The sequence below is a fragment of the Crocuta crocuta genome, unplaced genomic scaffold, assembly GCF_008692635.1.
Source record: "Crocuta crocuta isolate KB4526 unplaced genomic scaffold, BGI_CrCroc_1.0 scaffold29, whole genome shotgun sequence".
In the NCBI taxonomy this organism is placed as follows: Eukaryota; Metazoa; Chordata; class Mammalia; order Carnivora; family Hyaenidae; genus Crocuta; species Crocuta crocuta.
In genome coordinates, this window is record NW_027533280.1 from 4631208 (window position 1) to 4646108 (window position 14901).

Sequence of the window (14901 nt, forward strand, 5' to 3'; positions counted from 1 at the left end):
TTTGGCCTCCCATTCCCTTCCACCCCCACCCCCCACCCCCAGCCCTGCTCGGCTGCTTCTCCTGTAGGGTTTCGATGGTTCTGTTTACATCAGTCTTAACAAGAGGTATGCCTGTTCTCGCTTGTGCAGAAAACATTGTTCCAGATTCAATCGACTGGGTTCATGTCCCCCCATATAGTTTTTAAGGTTATTTATTTAAATGTCTAATGTATTTTATTGTAACAGACATTGTTTTGCCAACATTGCCTATTTCAGTGGCACTTCACAATCTAGTTTAAAAAGGAAAATAAAACATTTTAAATGGACAGAAAAATAACTGTCTTGTTTTTAACTTTTAAGTGGCTTAGCTTGAACTATCTGACAGATGTGTCCAATTTTCTCTTAAGTTCTTAGCTCAGACCTTTAGCTTTACTGTGCTCGAGGGGAAGAAGGATCCTGTTCTGCTGCATAGGTAGTCGTAGGGATTCATATATATGTACCAGTTGTCATCTGTGATACTTTTTATGCAAGTTTCTGCTGGCCTGTTTTAGCCTGGTGTAGAGAACATAAGGGCAGGTGTGTGTGTGTGTGTGTGTGTGTGTGTGCGCGCGCGTGCGTGTGCGCGTATGTTTTTGTAATATCTGTAAATAGCACATGATCAATTGAACATATTGTATAGAACTATTTTTATTTGAACGTGGCACTAACTAACACCATGTTACTATGATAAATGTTTGCGCATGTTGGAGATCAGTCTTACCAACAGTGTGTAAGCCATTAACTGTCCTAACTATGGTGTTTTCCTCCAATGCCTTCCAACATCCATCAACTAACGTGAGTATTCCCTGAAATCCAGATGCTTTAGCCTAAAGGTGACCGCCACCGAGTGAGCTAGCTCTGTGACACTAACGAAAAAGCCCCTTGTGTCATGCACTGCTGTGCTCTGTGACACTCTGAGAGCAGCAAGTGAACGATGTGTGGTACCCGTGCACATGGGGGGGGGGCAGGGTTAGCTGGCGCGAGGTGTGACATCGATAGGCTCCATGCTCTGCTTTGGTCCGATTTAACAGGCTGAGGGAAGGCTGCCTTTGGTAATGCCTAAATGTGGATTCTCAAAAACCTGTGATCCCTTGGTCTTTACCAGCTACAAGGATTTGTCCCAGAACCTTGCTACCCGGTTCATTAAAAAACAAAAATTTAGTGAAAGCAAATAGTTGAACCAGCCAGTTCATGCATCCATAGGTTGGGCTCAGGTAGGCCACCTCTTTTTACCTTCTGGGTCCTATCCTTTACAGCTGGGACTTGTCCTCTCTCTCTCCAGGGTACGTTAAAGCAGAGTTATTTAGGGCATGGCTTTGCTAGCGACCAGTCTAGTCCATGAGGCCCTGAGTGTTCCTTTGAAGGTTCTGGGACCAGCCAGAAGATGTGATGTAAAGGCTTCAAGTTTGGGGGAGACTTAGTGGGGATCATCAAGCAGGGCAGGGTGCTGCCAACTTGCCAGGTCCGAGTGTAAGGGGAAGGAAGTCCCAGCCTAACATCCATGAGGCCTCTGAGAAAGGGAGTTGATTGGTTTGGCAGAGCATATAACCAGGAGGAGGGTGGATTTTGCCAATTTTGGCATCATGAGGCATAAAACATGATCAAATGCAAAGAGTGTGCCTTGGCTGCAAACCAAAACAGGATGTCTGAGCTTGTTGGGTGGTGTGCTACTCAGTGGAAACCAGACTTACCCAATAGTCAGCTTTTCCTGACTCGGTTCCTTGAAGTAGTAGCCTTTAGAAGTTAAATGTTTGCTGCTCCAAACACAAGTCGGCCTGGGCCAGCTGTTCCCTTGTGGTTTCTCAGCTTCAGGCTCATCCAGTCTGGAGGCAGTTTAGGCACCCGCTTTCCTCAGCCCAGGCAGCTAGGAGCATCCCCTTGTGACCTCTGCTTCAGGCTTTGCCACATCAGCAACGTACTGTTGTGGATGCATCCTGGGCCTCAGGCCTCCCCGCAGTGAGGGCCAGGTGCCCAGACCCATCCTCACCCAGCATTTGCAGGAAGTTCCCAGGTGGCCTCTGCTTTTGCCGCCATCAGTACTGGTGTCCTTTTCAGATCCATCAGAACTTGTTCGTGTTCTCACCGACGGGCAGGTAGGCCTTGCATGGCTTCTTGGTTAGGGCTTTACCTAAACGATGGCAGCGTCACAGGTCCTCCGGCCGCTCATCTGCACGGCGCAGGTGATGCATTCTGTGGAGAGCTGCGTGAGCTCACAGACAAGCAGGATGAGTGCCAGCCTCCCTGCAAGCAGTTGCTACCACATCACCCTCAAATGGGGACCTCGGCTCCGTGAATGTCCTTGAGGTGGCAGACCTTGGGAATATGAGACCACAAGCATTAGCTCAGTGTCTGTAAAAAACGCCTCCCCCTGACCAGGGCCAGAACAGTCTGCAGCACCCATGAGCTAAGTCAGCCAAATCAGCCATTGCCTTTCTAATGTAACCATCAATCTTGTCAAAGCCACCACCGTGCAGCCAGCCACAGGGAGGGGTGTGGGGAGAAAGGGAAGGTAGAGGCTTCGCACTCAGCCTCACTGCTCGCCTGTGTGTCACCCTCCTTACCGTCTGCACTGCTAACTGAGAACTCTTCTTCCTCTTGCCCGTTGCCCTTCCGTGTCTGAAGCGACTCTGTGTCTGCCTGGTGGGGTTCTTCCATGAGCAGGGATGGCCTATGCTCTGTAGCCAGACAACACGAAGGGTCCGTACCAAGCCAGTGCTTCTGGCTGCTGCCCAGCGCAGGCAGTACCTCAGGGACGGTTAATCAGAAATGCTGGTCTTGAAATCTTAATCAAACTGAATATTCCTTTTCACTATTCCTTGTCACTGTTAATCTTAAATGGTTATTCTAACATTTCCTCCCCATATTTCATAACTCTGATTTCCTCTCTCTTTCCTTTTCAGCAATACTGGAGTAACCGCTTCCTAAACCATTTTGCAGAAATATAAGGGTGTTCGGTTGCGTGCATGTGCGTTTTTAGCAACACATCTACCAGCCCTCTGCATGATTGATGTTGGGGGAAAAAGAAAAGTAGAAAAAAGTCCCCAACTCATTGTGTGTTATGTGGAGGAAACGTGTATTACCAACGGGGTTTAGCTCTTAAATGAAAATAATAATTACAAATGTACAATTTAGCTTAATGAATCAGAAAGCCTCTCCAGCGAACTTTGGTTTCTTTGCTGCAAGAAGACTGAGGTTTTGAACCTTATCTAAGAACTTAGAAGCCATCAGCCAAGTCTCCATATTTCTCTGTGCAAAATGTCATAGCTTATATAAATGTACAATATTCTATTGTAATGCATGCCTTCAGTTGTAAGTAGCTAGATTTCTCTATGGTGTCATTTAAACATGCTACTTTTTAATTGGCCCTGTACAGTTTGCTTATTTATAAATTTATTGAAAACACTGCAGGTGTTGAAAGGTAAAAAACGTAGGCCTCCAGTTCATAACTTGTTATTTTTTTGAGTGTGCAAACAGCTATTTTGCACTGTATTAAATGTAACTTATTTAATGAAATCAGAAGCAGTAGACAGATGTTGGTGCAATACGAATATTGTGATGCATTTATCTTAATAAAATGCTAAATGTCAATTTATCACAACGCATGTTTGACTTTAGACTGTAAATAGAGATCAGTTGTTTATTTCTGTGCTGGTATAGCAACAAGCATTGCACAGACATGGTTTCAGGTAAATAAATCTATTCTACGATAAGTTCACAGTGTGGTGCTGAGTGTTCTGCGGGAGGGGTGGGTGATGTGCACTGAGGGCCTCCAGCCCTGCACCCTGGAGAGTTTTGCCTTCCACTGGGGGAAGGTTCTAGACTTGACTTTCTGGATAGGAGAGCGGAGTGTTGGGAGGTCTGCAAAATTGTCTCCCCTCAAATATGGGGAAAGCTGAATGTGAATGTCTCGTTATTGTGGTTTTCAAAGATAATCAAATGATTTCAAAAGTTGCCAGCATCTTGGAGGAGGCATCAGTGGAGAGATGCTTCTAATACTGTTCAGATGGCAAATGTAAAACCCTACACTCCTACTGTGAGAGAACAGATCAACAAATGCCAGCATTCATCCATTTGATGTTTACTTAGTACTCCTCTACCAGGCATGGGGTTAGTGTGGGGTGTTTTTCTATTTTCTAAATTCCCTAAGATGATTCTTAAGAAAAAATTTTATTTTTGAGAGAGAATCCCAAGCTGGCTCTGCACCAATGCCTCAGGGCCCGAACCCACAGACTGTGAGATCATGACTTAAGTGGAAACCAAGAGTCGGATGCTTAACTGACTGAGCCACCCAGGTGCTCCCTCCTACCCAAGATGAATCTTAGATCATGAAAAACAAAACAAGAGAGGCCAGGATAGACAATACTATAAACCTAACAGCAAAAAAACTCAAGTCCTAGCAACTACTGATATGAAGGAAACATTTGATAAAACTTTTCATTTTTTACTTAAATAGTATCCGTTTTTTACTTAAATAGTATCCATAATTCCCATTTGATAACATGCTGGAAAATAAGCCAGAAGTACTGATACAACCAGAATTATACTCACCATCCACTATTACTCACTACTCAGCACTGTCTGGACAGTCACTGCAATCTGGCAAGTGAAGGGACAATGCTTTGGAGTGAACAGAAAGCCCTGAGTCTTACTAGATCAATGGTAATATTTTGTTTGTAGAAAAGTTTAGTAATTCAGGGAATGAACATCTTGAGATAATACAGAATTCATGTTAATAATGAAAATGCCAGCAGACATTTTATTTTAGTCAGACTTACTCTAACAAACATGAAGGAAGAAAAATAGCTAGGAAGTACACCACACCCCTCAAACAAAGCTCCAGGCATTGAATGCTCTGTTTGAGAAAGGTGGCATTTCAGCTTAGTAGGTTGAGGTTGGGTTATTCATTATGTCACTGGTCGTCTTTTGAAAAACACACGGCTTTATCCCTTGTACCCAATTGCAAATGGATCAAAAGATCTGAAAAATGAAACTATACCCCCAAAAGAAAAATAGCTAAATGACATAAAGCCTGAACAGCTTATGAGAAGATGTTCGGCCCCACTGGCAAAATCAACGAGCTAGCCCCCGGCAGCTAACAAGGGGGCCTTCTTTACCCTGCAGAACAAATAACCTCGTAGTGAACTCGGGGACGTCCTCACCATCCAGCCCAGCAAGCCCACTCCCGCGCCAACTGCAGAGAATCCCTCCCATGTGCTGCAAGAGCCATACCAGCATGTTTGATGTAAAGGCGCTGGAAACCACCTCAGCGACCAAGAGCAGCAGGAAAACTGAGAAGTGCCTTTGAGACATGTTCACGTCACTCTCAGCAGCAATGAAAACCAGTAAACTGGAACAGCAGATAGCGACACAAATCTCCCTGCACAGTGGAAACCAAGTGGTGTATACAAAGATCAAAATACACACTTCGGTGCTACGTACGTGGGTGTACGGTATGCCTGTTTGCATATCTGGGGTTTTTAGAGAAAACCACACAAAGTACCTGGAGAGAACATGCAAGATGAGAAGCGTTTCCAAGCATGACAGCATCCCAGGAGAAAAGGGAGAAATGGACTATGTAAAAAGGTAAAAATGTGGACCAAGATATACCTCTCTAGAGGTAAGAAAACAGATTAGCTGTGTCTATGACAGAAAATGAATTCCCTTCACATGATTGGCAAAAATCAAAGGTTGATGGCTACTGATCTCATGCAGCTGGCATCAGGAAGCCATTCATGCAGATGGTGAGCATGTAAACTGGTTCAGTCTTTGGAGAGCAACTTGACAAACAGAATGATATTTTTAAACATCCATACCCTTTGATCAAGTACTTCAGTGAAATCCTGCCACCTGTTCACAGAAGCAACGTAATCCTGCCACAGGATTATGCAGCAAAAATTGGAAGTAACCCGAATGCCTGTCAGTAGGCAAAGTGTTCAATAAGAACATTAGTATCATGGAATATTATGCAGCCTTCAAAAAACACAAGGTAGATCTGTGTGAATGAGCAAGGAAAGCTGTCCAATAGATGTTGTCTGTCAGTGAAACATGAAAGTGCAGAACAGTTTGTATACTACTCTGTCATTCATTTTTTTAAAAACAGGAGGAAGTTAAGTTTCCAGTAATAATGGTTACTGAGAATAACTGTTAATACGATACAGATGGCAGATGGTAGGAACCAGTTTTCTCATTGTTGGTTATGGATAAGCCAGGGGAGAAGGCTAGAATTACAGTTGGAGACACCAGCATACTTAGTTTCAGGTTTCTGATACCACTTCTCCAATGAAAGGAATCAAATCTGCTTAGAAAAATGATGGAGTCTAGGGCCAGGGCAGAAAATGTACAACACACACCTGGAGAACACGGTAGTGTCAGGAAGTGCAGACGTGCTTAAAAAACAACATGTCAATGATCAAAGATGAAGTTGTGTCAAAGGGACAGAGGAGCCAACTGAAAAAGCTCTGTGTGACCAAAGCTAAGACAATTTCAGCAACAGAATAAAGTAGGACTAGGTTATCATCCAAAGTACAAAATAAATATCCATGAGTCCCTAGTGATATAAACAGGAGAGACTAGAAATCTCCCATGCAGAAGACATCCAAGTAGTTTCTGCAGAGAACTCTGCCCTCAGGGAGACGAACTGTAACTCCTTCCTTAAGTGTGAGCTGTGTACAATGACCTCCCTCCCTGGAGTACATACACGTGTGGACGGGGTGGGGGTGGGGTGGGATGGAAGTAACTCACAGTGGAAAAACCTAACAGACACTACCTCAGCCAAATGATGTCATTTTGAGAGCATGTGCCCTGGATATAAAGTGAGGAGAAAGCTATTTTACCTGTGGTCTCCCATCCCCACCCCCCCAAAAAAACCATACATAACCTCAGTCTAGTCAAAGAGAAAACACCTGACATCCCAAAGACAGACTGCAAAATACCTGACCCATACTCCTGAAAATTGCTAAGGTCATCAAAAACAAAATCTGACAAACTATCACAGCCAAGAAGAGCCCAAGGACACAGGACAACTAAATAATACAGGATCCTGGATGAGATCCTGGAACAAAAAGAGGCAAAAACTAAAATCTGAATGAACTATGGATTTCAGGTGATAGTAACGTATAAATACTGGTTCATAATATGTAAGTACTGTGACAAATACTATGTAAAATGTTAGTAACAGAGAAAACGGTCTGGGTCATATAGGAACCCTGTGTACCATGTGCTCAATTTTTCCATATGTCTAAAATATTCTAAAAAGTTTATTTTAAAACGCTGAGATGAATATTTTTTTAATCCTCATAGAAGCATCAAAGAACTCTAAGAGAGTACATAACTTCCAGGCCAAAATCTAAGCAGCAGCAAAAAGAATTAGAATATCCAAGATCTCTTTTCCCCTCATGGCATCTACGTCTCCAAATAAGCTAAGCTCTAAAAATGAGCAGGGGTTTTGAGAGCTCACAGAGTGAAAAAGGCAAAGTCAAAATCCAGGGCCCAGCAAAAGTGAGAAGTCTTAAAGGACATTAAGCTGTGGCCCCAAAAGGCTAACACCTTAGGATAAAGGTAAACCTGAAAATAAACCTGCCTGCTTTCCCCACGACAAAGGGCTGTAGGCTCTGCTGAGGTGCCAGGCAGATACCCACCCCCTGAAGGAGGTGTAAACACTGGCTCTGGAGGATCTGCAGCCTCAAGGTATGAATTTAAAGTCACAGGCAGTACTCCCGAAGGCCCAGACAGAAAAAAATGTAAATCCTCCCTAGAGGAATGCAACTTCATTTTATGTCTTAGGAGATCTACACAATTATTTTACAAAGTGGCCTACAGTAAAAGCTCACCAAATACACAAGAAAACAAGGCACCATGAGTGAGAAGCAGAAGAAATAAACACTAGAGACCCATCCAGACTTCACATATTAGAAATACTAGAGATCAAAAAACACCTCCTGACGTATTGTGTTTGAGAAAAATAAACCTACCTGAAAATCTTCAGGAGACAGGAAATTATAAGAAATGAACATATAACAGATGGAATCCTAGAAATGAAAAGTACAATCACCTAAATTAAAAACTGGATGGATGGGTGTGGCATCAGTGGACACAGCAAAACAACAAATGAAGAGGAAGAGAGATAAGAAGTTAACCAGGGGCACCTGGGTGGCTCAGTCAGTTATGCATCCAACCCTTGATTTCGGCTCAGGTCATCATCTCATGGTTTGAGTTTGAGCCTTGCATCAGGCTTTGTGTGACCACATGGAGCCTGCTTGGGATTCTCTCTCTCTCTCTCTCTCTCTCTCTCTCTCTCTCTCTGCCATTCCCTAACTCATGGGCACTCGCAAGCTCGCGCTCTCTCTCTCTCGCTCTCCTCAAAATAAATGAATAAACTTAAAAATTTTAATAAAAAAAGATTAACCAGAATGCAGCAGAGAGAAAAAAAGCCAGAAAATATAGAAGAAAGATTAAAATACCTGGAAGATAGACTGAGAAAGCTGACAAAGTCAAACATATATTTTATCATAGTTTCAGATGACAAGAATATGAAAAGGGTCGTTTTTGAAGAGATAATAACAGAATTTTCTAGAACTGAAAAAAGCAGTCTACAGATGCAAGAATCTCAAAAAATCCCAAATAGGACAAATAAAAAGAAATCCTACCCTAGACACGGCATACTGAACTGCAGAAAACCAAAGACAAAGAGAAAATCTTCAAAGCAGCAGAGAAAAACAAAGAGATTACCTTTACCTTCACAGGAGTGAGTGACACCACTGACTTCACAGTCTCAGTAGAGGCCTGGAAACTGGAAGGATGGCTTCACAGGCTGAAAGAAATTACCCCTAGAATTCTAAACCTGGAAAAAACATACAGTATTTAAAGAATCAAGGTAAAATAAAGACCTTTTCAGACAAACAAGAACTGCTCTTCACCCACAGACTCACACTAAGGGAAATTCTAGATGGGGATAGAGGTGACTGCCCTAAGTGACCTGGGTGGGGCCTGTGTGAAGCAGGACCCACAGTGAAGATACCGGCCAGCTTCAGATGCAGACACACCGGTATGTCGCTGTTTCTCGGTCTGCAGAATACAGAGAGAGGCAACACTAACAAATCAACAGAAGGAAAAAAATGAAAGAATAGAAGGGGACAGGCAACCCCAAATATAATTAATAATGCTCTAAGAATAGACTAAGTGTTATTCCTGTTGCAGCGATCTCTGAAACAGGGATTTCAGCCTGACCCAGATGTTCCCCTTTTGAAATATAAACTGTGCCTCTAATGTGATTCTCTGAAGCAGGAAGAGACACAAACCCATCCAGAACTCTGCTGGGAACCATTTTGTAATTTGAGAAACTACTCAAAATTACTTCATTTAGGACTAAAAATATACAAAGGTTAACAATTATTATCTCTGATATTTATAAATCATGACCTGTTCAGAAATAGTTTTCATTGAAAATTGTTTACTTTTTAAATAAACTATGCTGATGAACTAGCCAACTACAAAACGGGGGGTGATATACACACAAGCTTTGGCAACTTCAGATTATTTCTAGAAAAATGCACAAAAAAACTATTGAGTATGGTCACTTTTAGAAGAGGAAACTGGGAGAAGGCAGGCAGGCTGAGGAAATTTTACCATATGCTTTTTTGAAAATTGTGAATCTAACTTAAAAAATATATTAGAACATCTGATACTAACAATTTTATGGAAAGACAAAACTAAAACTAGCCAGAGCACCACTAAAAATAAAGTCAGTGGGTCTTGGTCTACCAAATAACAATCTTTACAAAGCTATAGTAATTAAGACTGCAGTGTAGGTGCTGGGATACAAAAATGACTAGTGGTACGGAAGGGAGGGCGCAGACAGGTGTGCTCATCCGGGAACACCTGATCTGTAACACAGCTGGCATCACAGGTCGGTGAAAAGAGTAATTTTGCAAAAATGGGTGGTTATGTATGTTTAAACATATATGAAAAAAATCAGTAAAGATCGATCCCTACCTTACACCATACAAAAGGGAGAATAGATTTTTGACCCAAACATAAAGATTTCTTAAGAATGAGAAAACACAACTATAAAGAAAAAGATTAAATAAATTATCATTTATTTAACTACATTAAAATTAAGGCCCTCTGTCAATCTGGGGCACAGAGATTGAGCATCTGGCTCTTGGTTTTGGCTCAGGTCATGATCTCATGGTTCACGGGTTCAAGCCCCAAGTCAGGCTTTGTGCTGACAGCGTGGAGCCTGTTTGGGATTCTCTCTGTCCCCCACCCTGACTCATTCTCTCTCAAAATAAATAAATTTATTAAAAAAAAAAAAATCCTTTAATCCAAAGATACCGTAAAGAGAAGGAAAAGGCAAGCCATAAACTGGAAGGAGGTATTTGCCACTCCTGAGTTATAGAGAACTTCTGTGGATTAAAAAGAAAACTCAACAGAAAGGTGGGGGGCGGGGTGAAATTTCATGGGAAGAGGAAACACAAATAGTTCCTAAACATATGAAATGATGGTCAAACTTGTCATGAAACAAAAATGTAAATTAAAATCACTATATCATCTCACACCTACTCTGTTGGAAAAAATTAAGGATTATAATATCAAATGCTGGTGAGGAAGTGGGACAAAGGGCTACGGTTATACCTGTAAATTTATTTCTTGGGAAAACTGTGACAGTAACCGGTAAAACTAAACATGCACATACCCTGTACCCACCAACTCCACCCCTGGCTTTACCCCTATAGAAATGTGTGTTTACATGTACTAAAAGACACATCGAAGAGTAAAGTAGCAGCACGGTTTGAAACAAAAAATTAGAAACTAAAATGTCCATTAATGGAAGAATATGATGGGAGTGTTATGACCATACATTACATATTAGAACATACTTATATTGTCTTATGTAGCAATGAAATATATCATTTAATAATTACATATCCCATATATTACATATCACAGAACTGAATGAGGTATCCTACAAAATGCCTGACAGTCCTCCTCAAAATTGTCAAGGTCATCAAAAACAAAATCTGAGAAACTCCCACAGCCTGAGAGCCTATGGACACAGGACAACTAAATGGAACTACTACTCTGCATGGGATCCTGGAACAGAAAAAGGGCATCAGATAAAAATTAGGAAAATGTGAATAAATTATGGACTTTTATTAACAATAATCTATCAATCCTGGTTCATTAATTGTAATTAATGTACCATACCAACACAAGGAGACTATGTGCAAGGTATATGGAAACTATGTACCTAAGAGTATTATTGTGGGGCGCCTGGATGGCTCAGTCAGTTAAGCATCCAACTTTGGCTCAGGTCATGATCTCACGGTTTGTGGGTTCAAGCCCCGCATCGGGCTCTGTGCTGACAGCTCAGAGCCTGGAGCCTGTTTTGGAATCTGTATCTCCCTCCCTCTCTGACCCTCCCCTGCTCACGCTGACTCCCTCTCTCTCTCTCATAATAAAAACATTAAAAAAAAAAGTATTATTGTACAGGTGAGAATAATTAGCTCACCATTTGCCCAAGGTTCACAGAATTCCCAGGGTGAGAAAATAAAGGAAATGTAAAAAAATTGAGAATGGTGGTCACATGACCTCTGGCAAGAGGAGCCAGTAGAGAGCAGGAGGGAGGGAAAGAACTGTGATCAGGTCTGAGTACACAGGGAGTTTCCGGGATTGTGAAGCGTTCAATTTCTTGTCCTGGGTGGAGTGTACATCTGTATTTTAGCAGTCATTCTTTAAGCACTACATGTTTTCATACACTTCTATATGTATGCTATACTTCACAAATACACATTTTTATTAAAAAGTTAAATAATTACCTTCCTGGCCCCCTGGGCAGGCTCTGGGCCCTGACACACTGGCAGAATTATTTTACAGGGGAGGTTGCTCTCCTGGACCTCCTTAGGAGTCTGTCTCCAAATGGCCTTGACCTTCAAAGTGGCTCCCCTTGGATTCCCCTAAAGTTGGGGGAAGCTGCCTTCCTCACCAATGCATTACTGGCTTGAGTATATGCCCACCATTCTGGGAAAAGCTTGGGGGCGGTCATCTCTGTCCCTTGCCGTCACATAGCACCAGGCTCAGCAAAAGCAACAGCATAGGAGTGGGAAGTGGCCTGGGCTTGCGAGGATGTTGGGAGTCAGCCTGTTTCAGCCTATTAAGGATGAGGCTTCGTTTGGGCACCAGCCAGGCTATAGGACACAGACGTCTCTCAGAACAGATCCCTGCTTGCTACCACTCCCACTCAGTTCCTGGACAAAATCCCCACTGTCTCAGGGGACTGACATGGGAGATGGGCTGGTGGGCCAAGCAGGCTGAGGTCATGGATGGAAGATGATCTTGCAGAATTAAATCTGTCAATGAGAGGGGCTCAGGGCAAATCTGTTAACTCAGCGCCAAAAGAAGTCCAATCTACAGGCCAGAGGGCAAGGCCCATGTCCACAAGGACACTGATCCCCAGTTTAGCTCGGGGAGGCTGTTGCCCTCTCAAATGTCCCACCCAGGCCTTGAGTGCTGACATTCCTGCCACAAAGCTCTGCACACCCAACAAAGGGAGATGGAAGCAGACACCCTCTCTTCCAAAGGAATGTGGAGCCACAGAGAGGCTAAGAGAGGTACCCATGGCCACCCATGGCTAATGACAGATTATGGACCTGAGGCTTCCACCTAGTGATGTAGAGGCTCTCCCTCTGAGAGGCTCAGTCCTCCTACTGGGGAGAGTAGGATTCCTCCAATGGGGCACAGAAGGAAGGATGGGGACTCAGGATACAAGTAGCCAGCAAACAACCCCACACACAATAAACTTCATCAGTCTTCTTCAGCCCTAAAGCAAGTTAGATCTGACCTTAATCCAGGAAACACTCCCCAGGCTAGAGCCAGGAAGAGCTGTCCTATGGGGGAAGAGGCTCCAAATCCCAATGGCCCAAGAAAGCAAAGGCAGACGCCTTGGCAGACATCACCAGAGTCCACCATAAAATCTCAACTCCAGTGAGGAAAAGCAAGGTGGCAGTTTCAGAGACTAGAGAGCTAACTTGAAGCCAATAAATGGACTGACCCCCTCGGGAGAGGTAGGATGGCCAGAGAACACCATAGGGCCAGCCTTGGCTTACAGATTTACTGAACAAAGAGAGGACCAGCCAACCAGACCCCTTAAAAATTCCACAAGATTAAACACTATCACTCCAACATCCCCCTCCTGGGAATTTACCCAAAGAAGGAAAAAGCTGTGAGCACAAAGGAGGTCACCAGAGGATTGTTTATAAAGAGACAGACACTGGAAGATTTAAGTGACCAACATGATGATGTTGCCCTGGACTGTCTGTCTGGCAATCTTTAAATGCAGCAAGGCTGAGGACCTTAGTCCATTTTCTCTTTATGCCTCAGGGGCATAACAGATGTGCTAACATAAGCAAAGGGCCTGCCTTGTGGCTTAGCCCAGATGATCACTCAAATACAGCTCAAGCAAATAGAAATGATGGAGTATGTATCACATCACATCTAAAACTGGGAAAAGAAAAAAAAAAAAAACCACTTGACACTGGTACTGGTGAGTGTGCAGGAAACAAACACCCCCACCTACTGCAGAGCAATCTGACAGCGTCCATCAAAGCCTGAAATGCACATACTCTGAGACCCAAAGACCCAGAAATTACAAAGAACTTGACCTGTTTGTCTTTGGAATATTATGCCAAAGCATGTTCACGACAGTGCAGACTATAATAATTATATACAGAACTGGAAACAAGTGTCCACCAACAGCAGAAGAATTACAGAAAACTGTTCCATCCGCAGAATGAAATTCTGTGGAACTGTCAAATAAGGAACAGCACACTGACACCACTGGCAGGAATTTCTCAGGAGTGATAGCATGACCACTTCACTGTAACTTTCATATACACAGATCATTAAGTAAAAGTTCAAAACTGTTTTCCTATGGTAGTACTAGAACATTTATTTCGTAGAGAGACTGGGATTCAGTAGAGATTGGAAAGTGAGATTTTTAATTTTATACCTTTGAACTTTCTAATGTGTACATTTATATAACACATATAATTACAAATACATATTTTAACGGGGCATCTAGATGACAGGACTACAGGCCATTTCTTTACTGCTGTTAGTTGTATACATATACGTGTAAAAGTATATATATGATTTTGTATATATACATAATTGCATATATATGTATGTATGTAACTCTCTAAATACATATATATAAATAAAACTTACCATCTTCACCATTTTTCAGTGTGGTGGCAACAAGTATATTCATTCATATTGTTGTGCAAGCCATCTCCAGAACCTTTTAAACATTCTAAATGGAAACCTCTCCCTGTTAAAACACGAATCCCCTATTCCCCCTCCTCCTTGCAGCCTCTAGTAACCAACATTCTACTGCATCTCTATGAATTTTGGCTCCTCCAGGGACCTTACTTAAGTGGAATTAAACAGCATGTCTTTTTGTGAGTGGCTTGTTTTGCTTAGCATGTCCTCAAGGTTCATCCACGTTGTATCATGTGATAGGATTTCCTTCCTAAGGCTGAATCACATTCCACTGCATATGTACACTGCATTTTGCATATCCATTCATCTAACAAAATACACTTGGGTTATTTCCACCTTTTGGCCATTGTGAATAATGCTGCTATGAACACGGGTGTGCAAGTATCTGTTGAAGATCCTGCTTCTTTTGGCTACGTACCCAGAAGTGGAATTGCTGGATTATATGGTAATTGTTTAAACTTTTGAAGAACTGCCAGACTGTTTTCCACAGTGGCTGTGTCATTTTACTTTCCTGCTAGCAATGCATGAGGGTGCTTATTTTTAAACTGTTTTCTTTTAATGGCTGCGAAGGAGACCAACTTGTAGGCTTCTGGCTTGTTCCTAGTG

General features: G+C 42.5%; 2 long non-coding RNA genes across 2 annotated transcripts; one reads left to right on the forward strand and one right to left on the reverse strand.

Annotated features, from left to right (window-relative positions):
* The first annotated feature begins 6 nt into the window (after window positions 1-6).
* LOC144218188 (uncharacterized) lies at window positions 7-3728 on the forward strand. The gene is made up of 2 exons (XR_013331071.1): window positions 7-813; window positions 2919-3728. It is a non-coding gene; the product is annotated as an uncharacterized LOC144218188 (long non-coding RNA).
* On the reverse strand, window positions 176-2924 carry LOC144218189 (uncharacterized). The gene is made up of 2 exons (XR_013331072.1): window positions 2580-2924; window positions 176-2331 (listed from the first exon to the last, which is right to left on the reverse strand). It is a non-coding gene; the product is annotated as an uncharacterized LOC144218189 (long non-coding RNA).
* Window positions 3729-14901: the final 11173 nt, after the last annotated feature.